This window comes from Sus scrofa, chromosome 15 (assembly GCF_000003025.6).
Source record: "Sus scrofa isolate TJ Tabasco breed Duroc chromosome 15, Sscrofa11.1, whole genome shotgun sequence".
NCBI lineage: Eukaryota > Metazoa > Chordata > Mammalia > Artiodactyla > Suidae > Sus > Sus scrofa.
The window spans coordinates 48,332,972-48,347,279 of NC_010457.5; the positions used below are offsets into that span (position 1 = coordinate 48,332,972).

At 41.2% G+C, this 14,308-nt stretch overlaps 1 protein-coding gene across 1 annotated transcript in view; it reads right to left on the reverse strand.

Moving 5' to 3' along the window:
• Positions 1-14,308, reverse strand: part of BAG4 (BCL2 associated athanogene 4) — a 49,355-nt gene that overhangs the window by 33,516 nt on the left and 1,531 nt on the right. The gene's annotated exons all lie outside the window — the stretch shown is intronic.

Here is a 14,308-nt window from a genome sequence, read left to right on the forward strand (position 1 = left end):
AGAGAAAGACAAATGCCATATGATACCACTTATATCTGAAATCTAATATTGGCACAAATGAACCTTTACACAGAAAAAGAAATGCATGACTTGGAGAACAGACTTATGATAGCAAAGGTGGGGGTGGAGGGGGCGGGGAGTGGGATGGACTGGGAATCTGCAGTTAATAGATACAAACTATTGCATTTGGAATGGATAATCAATGAGATCTTGCTGTATAGCACAGGAAACTATATCTAGTCACTTGTGATGGAACATGATGAAGGATGATATGAGAAAAAGAATGTACATACATGTGCGACTGGGTCACTTTGCTGTACAGTAGAAAATTGACAGAACACTGTAAATCAACTATAATGGAAAAAATAAAAATCATTTAAAATATAAAATAAAAATATGAGAAAAGAACACTTCTAAAGTCATCTTGTGAATCCATTATTACCCTGACACCAAAACCAAAGACATCACAATAAAACACTATTTGCCTCTATAGGCAAATCTATAGGGGCCAATATCTCTCATGAATATGGATGCAAACATCCTCAAAAAACACACTAGTAAACCAAATCCAGCAATATATAGAGTTATGTACCATGACCTAGTGGAATTTATCCCAGGAATGCAAGGTGGGTTGAATCTTTGAAAATCAAATGCAATACACCATATCTATCAAATAAAAACCCAAACCCCTATGATTATCTCAATAGATACAGAAAAAGCATTTGACAAAATCTATCACTTTCATGATAAAAAGACTCCAGGAATACAGGGAAATTTCCTCAGCCCAGTAAAGAGCACCTGTGAAACACCCACACTTAACCTCATACTTAATGATGAAAGAATGGATGCTTTCTCTTAAGATGAGGAACAAGACAGGGTATCTGCTCTTGCTACTTTTATGCAACATTGTACTGTATGTTCTAGCTAGGGAAAGAAAAATAAAAAGGCATGGTCTTCATAACTATATGGAATAGAACTGAAAGTCCAGAAAGAAATCCATTCATCTATGGTCAGTTTTTTGCTTGTTTTGACTGTTCCATGGCATAAGGAGTTCCCTTGACAGGGATCAGATCCAAGCCACAGCCACAACCCTCACTGCAGCTGCAGCAACCAGACCTCTTAACTGTGCTGGGCCGGGGACTGAACCTGTGTCCTGACACTGTAGGGCCTCTGCTGATCCTGTTGTGCCACAGCAGGAACTCCTATGGTCAGCTGATGTTTAACAAGGATGCTAAGACTGTTCAATGGAGAGAGAAAGTCTGGCATAACATATGGTGCCATAACAACTCAATAGCCACATACAAGAATGAAGTTGGACTCTCACCCCATGTGTAAAAATTAACTCAATAGACCATAGATCTAAATCCCGCTTGATCATGGTGAACAATCCTTTTAATGTACTGCTGGATTCAGTTTGCTAGCATTTTGTTGAGGATTTTTTGCATCTACATTCATCAGTGATATTGGCTTGTAATTTTCTTTTTTTGTGGATCTTTGGTTTTGGTATCAGGGTGATGGTGACCTCACAGAATGAGTTTGGGAATGTTCCTTCCTCCGCAATTTTCTGGAATAGTTTCAGAAGGATAGTTAGCTCTACTCTAAATGTTTGATAGGTATTACTGCTTCTCTAAATGTGTGATAGAATTCACCTGTGAAGCCACATCGCCCTGGACTTTTGTTTTTTGGAAGTATTTATTTATTTATTTATTTTTGGTCTTTTTGTCTTTTCTAGGGCCGCACCCTTGGCATATGGAGGTTCTCAGGCTAGGGGTCTAATTGGAGCTGTAGCCACTGGCCTATGCCACAGCCACAGCAACTCCGTATCCAAGCCGCACCTGCAACCTACACCACAGCTCATGGCAAGGCTGGATCCTTAACCCACTAAGCGAGGCCAGGGATTGAACCCGCAACCTCTTGGTTCCTAGTTGGATTCATTAACCACTAAGCCACCATGGGAACTCCTGTTTTTTGGAAGTTTTTAAATCACAGTTCCAATTTTGGTACTTGTGATTGGTCCATTCATCTGTTCTATTTCATCTTGGTTTAGTCTTGGGAGATTGCACTTTTCTAAGAATTTGTCCATTTCTTCTAGGTTGTCCACTTTGTTGCCATATAGTTGCTTGCAGTAGTTTCTTCTGGCCCTTTGTATTTCTGTGATGTCCATTGTAACTTCTCCTTTTTCATTTCTAATTTTATTGATTTGAGTCCTCTCTTTTTTTCTTCCTGAGTCTGGCTCAGGGTTTATAAATTTTGATCAATTTCATTGATCTTTTCTATAGTTTTCGTTTCTATTTCATTTATTTCTGCTCTGATCTTTACAATTTCTTTCCTTCTTTCCTTTTGCTAATTGGATTTTGTCTGTTCTTTCTCTAGTAGCTTTCGGTGTAAAGTGTAGGTTGTTTCTTTGAGATTTTTCTTGTTTCCTGAGCTAGGCTTGCATTTCTATAAATTTCCCTCTTAAAACTGCTTCTGCTGCATCCCGTAGGTTTTTGGATTGTTGTGTCTTTGTCATTTGCTTCTAGCTTTGTTTCTTTTTGTCTCTTCTAGGGCCACACCCATGGCATATGGAGGTTCCCAGGCTAGAGTTCTAATCGGAGCTGTAGCCATCAGCCTACGCCACAGCAACCTGGGATCTGAGCCGTATCTTTGACCTACACCACTGCTCATGGCAGCGCCAGATCCTTAACCCACTGAGCGAGGCCAGGGATCGAACCCGAAACCTCATGGTTCCCAGTCAAATTCATTAACCACTGCGCCACAACAGAAACTCCTAGGTATTTTTAAATTTCCTCTGATTTCTTCAGTGATCCATTGGTTGTTTACCAGCATGTTGTTTAGTCTCCCCACGTTTGTGTTTTTTGCAGTTTTTTCTTGTTGTTGAGCCCCAGTTGTATAGCATTATGGTCAGATGCTTGATATAATTTCAATTTTCTTAAATTTACCAAGGCTTGCTTTGTAACCCAGAATGTGATCTATCCTAGAGAAAGTTTCCATGTGCATTTGACAAGAATATGTATTTGGCTGCTTTTGGATGGAATATTCTATAAATATCTATTAAGTCCATCTGGTCTAATGCATCATTTAAGGCCTGTTTCCTTGCCGATTTTTTCTCTGGATGATCTGTCCATTGCTGTAAGAGGGGTGTTAGAGTCCCCACTATTATTGTGTTATTGTTAATTTCTCCTTGTAAGTTTGTTAGCAGTTATACTGATGTGATCCTATGTTGGGTTGATCCTTTGATCATTATGTAATGTCCTTCTTTGTTTCTGACAATATTCTTTATTTTAAAGTCTATTTTGTCTGGAGTTCCCATCGTGGTACGGCAGAAACGAATCTGACTAGCAACCATGAGGACTCAGGTTTGATCCCTGGCCTCGCTCAGTGGGTTAAGGATCCAGCAGTGCTGTGAGCTGTGGTGTAGCTTGCAGATGCAGCACAAATCCTGCATTTCTGTGGCTGTGGCATAGGCCGGCAGCTGTACCTCCAACTTGACCCTTAGCCTGGGAACCTCCACATGCCATGGGTGCAGCCCTAAAAAGACAAAAGACAAAAAAAGTTTTTTTTGTTTGATATAAGTATTGCTACTCCAGGTTTTTTTTTTCTTTTTTTTAAAAATACGGCCACAGTATTTTTTTTTTTTTTTTTTTTTGCTTTTTAGGGCTGCACCTGCAACATATGGAGGTTCCCAATCTAGGGGTCTAATCAGAGCTACAGATGCCAGCCACAGCCACACCAGATCCGAGCCATGTCTTCGACCCATACCACAGCTCACAGCAACACCAGATCCTTAACTCACTGACAAGGCTAGGGATCGAACCCACAACCTCATGGTTCCTAGACAGATTTGTTTCCACTGCGCTACAACAGAACTCCCAGGTTTCTTTTGATTTCTGTTTCGCATGTAATATTTTCTTCCATTCTCTCGCTTTCAATTTGTATGTGTCTCTAGAACTAAAATGGGTCTCTTGTAAACAGCATATATATGGGTCTTCTTTTTGTATCCATTCAGCCAGTCTATGTCTTTTGGTTGGGGTATTTAGTCCATTTATATTTAAGGTAATTATTGACATGTATGTTCTTATAGCCATACCATTATTTTGGATTAGTTTTTGTTGGTCTTTTTTCTTCCCTTCTTCTCTTATTCTCTCCTCTTGTGGTTTGATGACTATCTTTAGTGTTGTTTTTAGACTGCTTTTTCTTATTTGTGTGTTGGATCTATTGCAGATTTTTGGTTTGCAGTTACCATGAAGTTTTGACAATGGAGTCTATATATATACAAAATTGTTTTGGAGTTCCCGTCAAGGTGCAGGGGAAACAAATCCACTAGGAACCGTAAAGTTGACAGTTTGATCCCTGGCTTCGTGGGTTGAGGATCTGGTGTTGCTGTGGCTGTGGCGTAGGCTGGCAGCTGTAGCTCCGATTGGACTCCCCCTAGCCTGGGAACCTCCATTATGCCATGGGTGCGTCTCTAAAAAGACAAAAAAAAAGAGATTGTTTTATGTTGTTGATCTCTTAATTGCAAGTGCATCTCCAGCATACTACGTTTGTACCCTCCTCTTCTCATGATTTCCGGTTTTGGTAGCATATTTGTGTGTAGATGATTTCTGTTTTTTGTTTTGTTTTTATCTTTTGTCTTTTTAGGGTCGCACCTGCAACATATGGAAGTTCCCAGGCTAGAGGTCTAATTGGAGCTGTAGCTGCCAGCCTACGCCACAGCCACACCAGATCTGAGCCATGTCTACAACCTACATCACAGCTCATAGAAATGCCGGATCCTTTACCCACTGAGTGAAGCCAAGGATTGAACCCGCAACCTCATGGCTCCTAGTTGGATTCGTTTCCGCTGAGCCACAACGGGAACTCTGATTTCCTATCTTTATTATATGCATGCCTTTACCAGTGAGCCTTGTTCTTTGTGGTATTTTTGCTTTTGGTTGTGGCCTTTTCTTTTCCACCTACAGAAGTTCCTTTTGTATTTGCTGTAGAGCTGGTTTAGTGGTGCTGAATTCTCTTAAGCTTTTGCTTGTATGTAAAGCTTTTGATTTCTCCTTCAAATCTGAATGAGATCTTTGTTGAGTAGTCTTGGTTGGAGGTTTTTTCCTTTCATCACTTTAAGTACATCATGCCACTCCCTTCTGGCCTGAAGAGTTTCTGTTGAAAAATCTGCCAATAATCTTACTAGGGTTCCTTGCATGTTATTTGTTTCTTTTCCCTAACTGCTTTCAATATTTTCTCTGTCTTTAATTTTGTACAGTTTGATTAATGTGTGTCTCTGAGGTGTTCCTCCTTGGGTTTATTTATATGGTATTCGTTGTGCTTCCTGGATTTGAGTGAGGGATTCTTTCCCAGGTTAGGGAAGTTTTCAGCTATTCTCTCTCTTCAAAAATTTTCCCTGGCCCTTTCTCTCTCTCTCATCTCCTTCTGGCACTCCTATAATACATACGTTGGTGCATTTAATGTCATCTCAGAGTTCTCTTAGACTGTCTTCGTTTCTTTTCAATCTTTTTTTCTTTTCTGTTGTGTCAGTGATTTCCACCAGTCTGTCTTCCACCTTGCTTATTCATTCCTCTGCTTCCTGTATTCTGCTATTGGTTCCTTCTAGAGTATTTTTTATTTCAGTTATTGTATTTTACATCCCTGCTTGCTTAATCTTTAAATCTTATTTCTTTGCTCAGTGTTTCTTATAATTTATCCATCTTTGCCTCCAGTTTATTTCCGAGATATTTTTTAAATGATTTCTATTCTTCTTCTTCTTTTTGCTTTTTAGGGCCACTCCCACAGCATATGGAGGTTCCCAGGCTAAGGGTCAAACTGTAGCTGTAGCTGATGGCCTACACCACAGCCACAGCAACGGAGGATCCAAGCCATGCCTGCGACCTACACCACAGCTCACAGCACTGCTGGATCCTTAACCCACTGAGGGTGGCCAGGGATCGAACCTGAGTCCTCATGGTTGCTAGTCAGATTTGTTAACCACTGAGCCACAACAGGAACTATAATTTTTATTTTTATTTTTTAAATTTTTTTCCATTATAGCTGGTTATTTCCAAGATCTAAATCATCTTTACTATCACTAGTCTAAAGTCTTTTTCACGGAGGCTGGTAATCTCCAGATCACTTAGCTGTTTTTCTGGGTTTTTTTTTTTTTTTTTTTTTGTTATTGTTGTTCCCTTATCTGAGTCATAATTCTCTGCCTTTTCATTTTGTATAGATTTTGGTGTGTTCTCCTTTTTGCAAACAATAGGCTTCTGATGTCTGCCCCCCTTGTGGCTGAAGCTGGTATAGGGGCTTGCTGCAGGCTTCTTGATGGGAGGGACTGGTGCCTGCCCACTGGTAGGTGGAGCTGATCCTTATCCCTCTCCTGGGTGGGGCTTTGTCTCTGGTGTGATTAGAGCAGCCTGTTTGCTGATGGGTGCTGTGTTCCCACCCAGTTTATTGTTTGGCCTGGGGCTTCTCAGCCCTGTGGTGTGGGTACAGATTTTTCCAATATGGTTACCTCTAGAGGAGCTCACGCTGATGAATATTCCCAAGACCTTTGCCTCCAGTGTCCTTCCTCCACATCCAGCCATAGTCACCCCTTGTTTTCCCAGGAGATCCTCCAAGAACTGCAGTCAGGTCTGACCCAGATTCCTATGGAGTCTCTGATTTGCCCTGGGGCCCAGTACACTTGAAGCCCTGTGTGTGCCTTTCAAGAGTAGAGCTCCTGTGCACAAGCCCCAGTGGCCCTCAATGCCAAATACTGCCAGGGCAATACCAGATCCCCAGGCATGGGAATGTGACATGGGACTCAGAACTCTCACTCCCATGGGTGAGCCTCTGTACAGTTACTTTCCAGTTTGTGGGCCACCCACCCATTGGTATGGAATTGTTTATATTGTGTAATCACCCCTCTTACCATCTCAGTGTGGCCTCCTCTTTGACTTCTGGAGTAGGTATTTCTTTTTTTTTTTTTTTTGGTCTTTTTTGGTCTTTTTGGTCTTTGTTGTTGTTGTTGTTGTTGCTATTTCTTGGGCCGCTCCCACGGCATATGGAGGTTCCCAGGCTAGGGGTTGAATCGGAGCTGTAGCCACCGGCCTACACCAGAGCCACAGCAACGCAGGACCCGAGCCGCGTCTGCAACCTACACCACAGCTCACGGCAACGCCGGATCGTTAACCCACTGAGCAAGGGCAGGGATCGAACCCGCAACCTCATGGTTCCTAGTCGGATTCGTTAACCACTGCGCCACGACGGGAACTCCTGGAGTAGGGTATTTCTTAATAGGTTTACAGTCTATTTTGTTGAAGGCTGTTCAGCAGTCGCTTGTAATTTTGTTGCTTTCATGAGAAGGTGAGTTCCAGCCCTTCTACTCCACCATCTTAATCCCATCTCCCTTCATTATTTTTTCAACAAGACCCTGGGACATAAGTTGCTCCACAAGCTGACCCAATCAATTTTGGGATTTGTTGTGACCCCAAAGGGCTCCTTCCAGCTGTCTCTTCCCCTAGCTCTCTCAAGCAAACTAGCTGGCCTACAGTTTAGTTTGTATCTCCAATGAATCTATTGATCTCCCAATTGCCTTTTACGACAAACTCGAATTTTCGAGAACATACTTAGGCTTCCTCTCCACACTCTGATGCAAATAAAATTCCTTTGAGAAAAGATAAGGAGCTACCTGTTTCACAGTCTGCTTCTGCCTCCAGATAAATGTCTGGGCCATACTCTGCAGCTGGGTTGGGGACAATGGTGTGCTTCTCTGAAAGACACCTCTGCTTTAAGAGCTGAGCACCTGGGGGGGAAAGGGCAATAGCCTGAGGACCTCCCAGCTTGCCTTTCAGGACATGGTAAAGGTGATCAGACCCCTAGTGTTCTCAGCCACACCATGCCCAAGGTAAAGCCTCCAATCCACAGGTAGGGACAGGGCACAAGTAAGAACCATCACTATTGGCTACACTTGACTGGAACCTTGGCCTTTCTAACAGTAGCTAGGGGCAAAATAAGCAGTGCTGATATGTGGCCCTCCCAGGATGACTGGGACCTGGGGAAGAAGGAGCCCTGTTTCCCTCACTGCTCCAGACTGGAATGGAGTTTCTATCTCAGAAGGCTGAGGTTGGGGGTGTGGGAGTTGGAAAACATCTTGGTTCTTGATTCTGAAAAACAGAATCTCACTGTTATAAGTTTGAGTAAACTTTCTAAAATTAATATTTTTTCATTTGCTAAATTCCCTAAGACCATTTCCAGAGACTTTAATTACCTTAATATTGTTAGGAACCCAAGATTTTTCCATACAAGAAAAAAAAAATACAATCAAAGAAGTAAAAATAATCTATGGTGTTAAATCTGAATTTATTTAAATATGAACTCATTTATTTCTCTATTTTAAAATACTTATAACTCTTGAAAAGGTCTAGAAGCAATGACAACACAATATCAATCAGTACACCTAGCATTCAAATGTAACTTCTGTACCAGTTATTAAGCTACTGGCCCTCAGCTCCAAACATAGTATTCTGTAACTGGCTCTGAGATACAAGATCCAGAGTCTGCAAATATTTCTTTGTCACTTGCTTATCATTTGGTTCTGCCAATAGAGAGCACTGGATTAGAGGAGAGAATGGACTTGCTCCTTCCTGTCTATTTGCTTCCTGTTTCTGCCAGTGTCAGCCCAACAAAGCCCTGAATCCTGGAGGCAGCATCAGTCAGCAGCAGTCTCCAGACTCTTGAGTTTCCTGGAGTGCAGCTGTGCCCCTTCTGGTTCCAGCTACAACAGGCCGTTCTTCCAAGTTTCCAGGTTGTGATAACCTCAACCTCTTCTCTTTATTTCCCAGCCCCAAGAGGTGTTTCCTCCTGCAGAAACTATCTTCTACGTTACTTCCATTTTCTCTTTTTATCTTTTCAGATCTCAAACCCCCATTTAACTTATTTCCTAAATCAAATTATGTCCTTTAAAAGAACTAGTGTTAAGTTCTGTTTTCCTGCCTGGATCTTGACTTACACAGTTTCTAAACATAATTCTCTAAGTAAAAATAAAAAACCAAGGTTTCTTAATGGAATGGCTGTTCTATGCATGAGACAGAACATACAAAAAATAAGCCTGGCACATCCTGTACCAGAAATGAAGGCAGCTGTCAAAAATCAGTGGGTCATATCTTAAAGGACTTAGAAGCCAAGAGGAAGGGATTTCCCTTGGCATAATATGGGATCATTTAAGCAATAAAGAGAAAGACTAAAATTGACAGAACACTGTAAATCAACTATAATAAAAAATTTTAATAAAAAATGACTAACAAACACATTAGAAATACTGACTATATATTTGTATACATAAATGTTATGCAAATGAGCTCATAAACCTACTTTAAAAAAACAATAAAAAATACAGATCCCATTTTGTAATTTTAATGGGGCTTAGAGATGATGAAAATTAAACCTTCCATCTTATTCCCAGGAGTCCTTTTTTATTTTATTTATTTTTTATTTTTTTATTTTTTGTCTTTTTTTGCCATTTCTTGGGCTGCTCCCGCGGCACATGGAGATTCCCAGGCTAGGGGTCGAATTGGAGCTGTAGCCACTGGCCTACGCCACAGCCACCGCAACGCAGGATCCGAGCCGCATCTGCAACCCACACCACAGCTCATGGCAACACCAGATCCTTAACCCACTGAGCAAGGCCAGGGATCGAACCCACAACCTCATGGTTCCTAATCGGATTCATTAACCACTGAGCCACAATGGGAACTCCCAGGAGTCCTTTTTTAGAAAGATGGATAAAGGAGTTCTTTCATGGCTTAGCAAGTTAAGGATCCAGCATTGTGACTGCAGCAGCTTGGGGTGCTGCTGTAGTGTGGGTTCGATCCCTGACCTCGAAAATATTGCATGCTGTGGGTGCAGCTGAAAATGCAAAAAAAAAAACTGTCTTAATTGAAAATAAAAAGAGGTACTGTAGTTCCCACTGTGGCTCAGCAGAAACGAATCTCACTAGTAACCATGAGGTTGCGGGTTCAATCCCTGGCCTCGCTCAGTGGATTAAGGATCTGGCATTGCTGTGAGCTGTGGTGTGGTTCACAGACGTGGCTCAGATCTAGCGTTTCTATGACTGTGGCATAGGCCAGCAGCTGTGGCTGCGATTCTACCCCTAGCCTGGGAACTTCCATATGCTGAAGTTGCAGCCTAAAAAGCAAATAAATAAATAAATAAATAAATAAATAAATAAATGGATAAATATCTAAACCTTGATTGTGGTAGTGTTTTTACATGACTGTATGTATTTGCCGAAATTCATACCTTAAAAATGGTAAAATTTGGAGTTCCTGCTGTGGCAGAATGGGATTAGCAGTGTCTCTGCAGTGCTAGGATGCAGGTTCAGTCCCCAGCCCTGCACAGTGGGTTAAAGGATCTGGCATTGCCATAGCTGTAGGGTAGGTCGCAACTGCAGCTCAGATCTGATTCCTGGCCCAGGAATTCCATATGCCACAGGGCAGCCAAAAAAGAAAAAGGGAAATTTTTTTAAAAGGTAAAATTTACAGTATGTAAATATACCACAATTTTATATGAAAAATGTTCTTGGAGTTCTCATTGTGGCTCAGCAGTAACAAACCCGATTAGTATCCAAGAGGATGTAGGTTCAATCCTTGGCCTTGCTCATCAAGTTAAAGACATGAAGTTGCTGTGAGCTGTGGTGTACGTCCCAGATGCAGCTCAGATCCACTGTTGCTATGGCTGTGGTGTAGGCTGGCGGCTGCAGCTCTTAATTTAACCCCTAGCCTGGGAACCTCCATATGCCGCAGGTTTGGCCCTAAAAAGCGAAAAAAAAAAAAAAAAGGAAAAGCAAAAGAAAAAAGAGAAAAGAATGTTCTCAATGAAGTGGTAAAAAACATTAATTTTATTGTCTTAATAGAAAAGATTTTCTTTGCTTCTTTTTTTCCCCTTTTGGACAAAATGGAACAAATCTAAAAATACCCCCGTAACAATAAGTCTGCAGCTCAGGAACTCTTAATTCTATGAAACAGCATTTAGTTTCACAGGAAACTGGCTGAAGCTGTTCTATAAACCAAGTTGCCAATTTTATCATGTGCCTAAGTCTTTTCAAACTCTTTATCTGCTGTCTGAAACAAGGCAAAGGTGGTAACAGACAAAGATGAAAAAAGGTTCTCACAAGTGGTAATAATGTGAATTAAAGTTTTTGTGGCAAAGGAAATTTAATAAAAATTATTCAAGAAGATAATAAACTGATTTACTTTTCTCTCTTTTGAGAATACCTACATCTCAGATGAAGGCTAGAATCTCGTCCTTTCATATTCATCTTAGAAGGAACTAGTTCATAAGAAGTAGATACATGGTTAACTCACAAAGTGATTTGCCACTGCACCTCCAAAAATAGTCCTTGCACAAATGAATCTAAGAGTAGAGGAATCTAAGCAGTGCTGCTATTACCTAAGATCCATATACAAATCTGTTTATATTTTTCACAAGAATTAGACAAAAATTCTTAGAAAAACACATTGTAAGTTATTTTTATAGCTACATACTCCAAAATCACTAAAAAGCACTTTAAGTTCCTGTATTGGCCATCATCACAGATTCTCGTTTTCAATCTCATCTGGTTCTCTTCTATGCTTCTCTCTACACTGCTTCCCTTTCCCTCAGCACCTGTTTCAAACATTTCCCATATCAAGTTCCCAGCATACCCCATCCCACTTCCATTACTCTCAAATGACCTGGACTCCTACTTCTCAAGAAAGGACACCAAGAGCTAGGAACTCCTTCAATGCTCCATCCCTCCAAATCCGAGCTTACTTTCTCCCCCTCTAGCTCCGAAGAGGTTTCTCAGCTCTTTCTCACTTTATTTTATTTATTTATTTATTTTTGGCCACACCCATAGCATGTAGAAGTTTCTGGGTCAGGGATCAAACCCATGCCACAGCAGTGACAATGCTGGATCCTTAATCCACTGTGCCACAAGGGAACTCCTTTTTCTCACTTCTTAATCCACCTCTCCCCAACCCATATTCCCTCCTTTTATTCGCATCTTTTTTCTCAATCTACTAGGTTACTCTCTGCTTACAAGCATCCTCAAGCCACCTAATCCTAAAGATTCTTCCCTCAATCGTGGTTCCCAGTCAAGTGACCACTTTCTCATTTACTAAGTTTACACTGTTTTCAGCTGCCTTCTGACCCAAACCTCCTATTCATTACTTTAATACTATTTTAAACTCCCATCACTAAAATCAACAGTACCTCTTTAACTGTCAACCCAAATGAATCTTTTTAGTTCTCCTATCATTAGCTGCAAAATAGCTGGGGCCTCTCTTGGTCTACACTGCACAAGTACTGATTGTCCTATTATCCTTCTGAGATTCTCACCCACTGTCCTCTTCTGGGTCCTCTCTCCCCATCACCTCTCCTAGATCTCAGAGTTCTCCGCTGGCAGCGTGACCAGGTTTGGTAATTCACTTATGCTTCTATTTGATGCCTCTCCAATCACTGTCTCCATCCACAACTCCCTCCTGAGCCCCACATCTATTGTTTTGTTCCCACAAACAACTCCTAGATGCCAAACTCTAAAACTGGACATCAAAAATAAAACAAAAACATGGAGTTCCCATTGTGACTCAGTGGAAATGAATCTGACTAGCATCCATGAGGACACAGGTTTGATCCCTGGCCTCACTCAGTGGGTTAAGGATCTGGTGTTGCCATGAGCTATGGTGTAGGTCACAGACATGGCTTGGATCTGGCATGGCTGTGGCACAGGCCAGCAGCTGTAGCTCCAATTTGACCCCTAGCCTGGAACCTCCATATGCTGCAGTTGCAGCCATTAAAAAAGTAAACATTTTGATTCTGCAAGTCTGGGGCAAGGCCTGAACTACAGCATTTCCGAGAAGCTCCTTGGTGGTGCACATACTGCTGGTTCAAGAATCAAACTACAGTGCTGCAAGTATAGCTAACAATGTAAGAGAAAGAAAACAGAGATTTTCTCTTTTTCACTCCTGCCATATTTAAATACATTAATATAGAGTCAAGTCTTTGCAGTTATTCACTGCAATATCATCTCAATATATCCAATTCTGTGAAGCAATGCTTCTCAGCCACAAACGTGCATATGAATCACCTGAGGATCTTATTAAACTGGAGCAGCAGGAAGTATGGAGCAGGAGAGATTCTGCATTTCTAACTGCCTCAGATCAACACTGAAGCTTCTGGTACATGGACTACACTTTTTGAAGAGTAAGATGTCTTCCGGGCTCAGAGTGTTAAGAACCTGACTAGTATCTATGAGGATGCAGGTTTGATCCCTAGCCTTGCTCAATGAGTTAAGGATCTGATGTTGCTGTGGCTGTGGTGTAGACTGGCAGCTGAAGCTCAATTTTGACCTCTAGCCTGGGAACTTCCATATGCTGCAAGTGCAGCCATTTGAGAAAAACAAAGAAAGAAATCATCATCCTATACTTTTCAAGTTTCAGAAACATCAACCTGAAAGATAAACTCCTGCAACGGTTGACAAATGCCCAATCACATTCCGGCCGTATTCCTGACCGCTCCAGCATTACCTAGCCTGTGTGCACACCTGTTCTCCCTTTAAACTCCCTGCCCAGTACTAAGATCTTAACTTCTCTAACCTTAACCCAAAAAAAACCTTTGTTTTGACTACACAGCAAGCCCAGGTGGAATCATCAGCTTAGTGGTTCTCTCCTCCTCCCCCACAAGTGAGCCTAGGTCTAGTCTGCATACCTATTAGCCAAGCATTTCCTCACTCTCCTCTGTCGGGACTGAAGTTCCCTCAGGCTGCTTATTCTAGATTCAGATAGAGAAATTATGGGCCTTTCTTTGTAATTAACCTCTCACTACGTTTTTTTTTATGATACAACTTTTTAAAAGAAATAACATGACATCAAACCCAGCCTTTTAAAGTGTACAATTCAATGTTTTTTTTTAATATTCAGAGCTGTGCAATCTTCATTTACAATCTAATTCCAAAATATTTTCATCATCCCCAAAAGAAACCCCATACCCTTTAACTATCTTCCCCAATGTCTCCAGGCCTCCAACCCCTGACAATGACATATATTTGTACAGACTTGCCCATTCTGGATATTTCATATAAATGGAATCACACAATGTTTAATGTTTGTCTTCGTTCATGTAGCATATTTTCAAGGTTCATCCATGTTGTAGAAGGTACTTCATTTCTTCCCATTTCTTCCCATTCATTGTATGAATATGTCAGATTTTATCTATCCATCAGTTGATGGGCATTTGGAATATTTTCCCTTTTGGCTATTATGAATAATGCTACTATGAATCTCACGTGTACAAGTTTATACGTGGA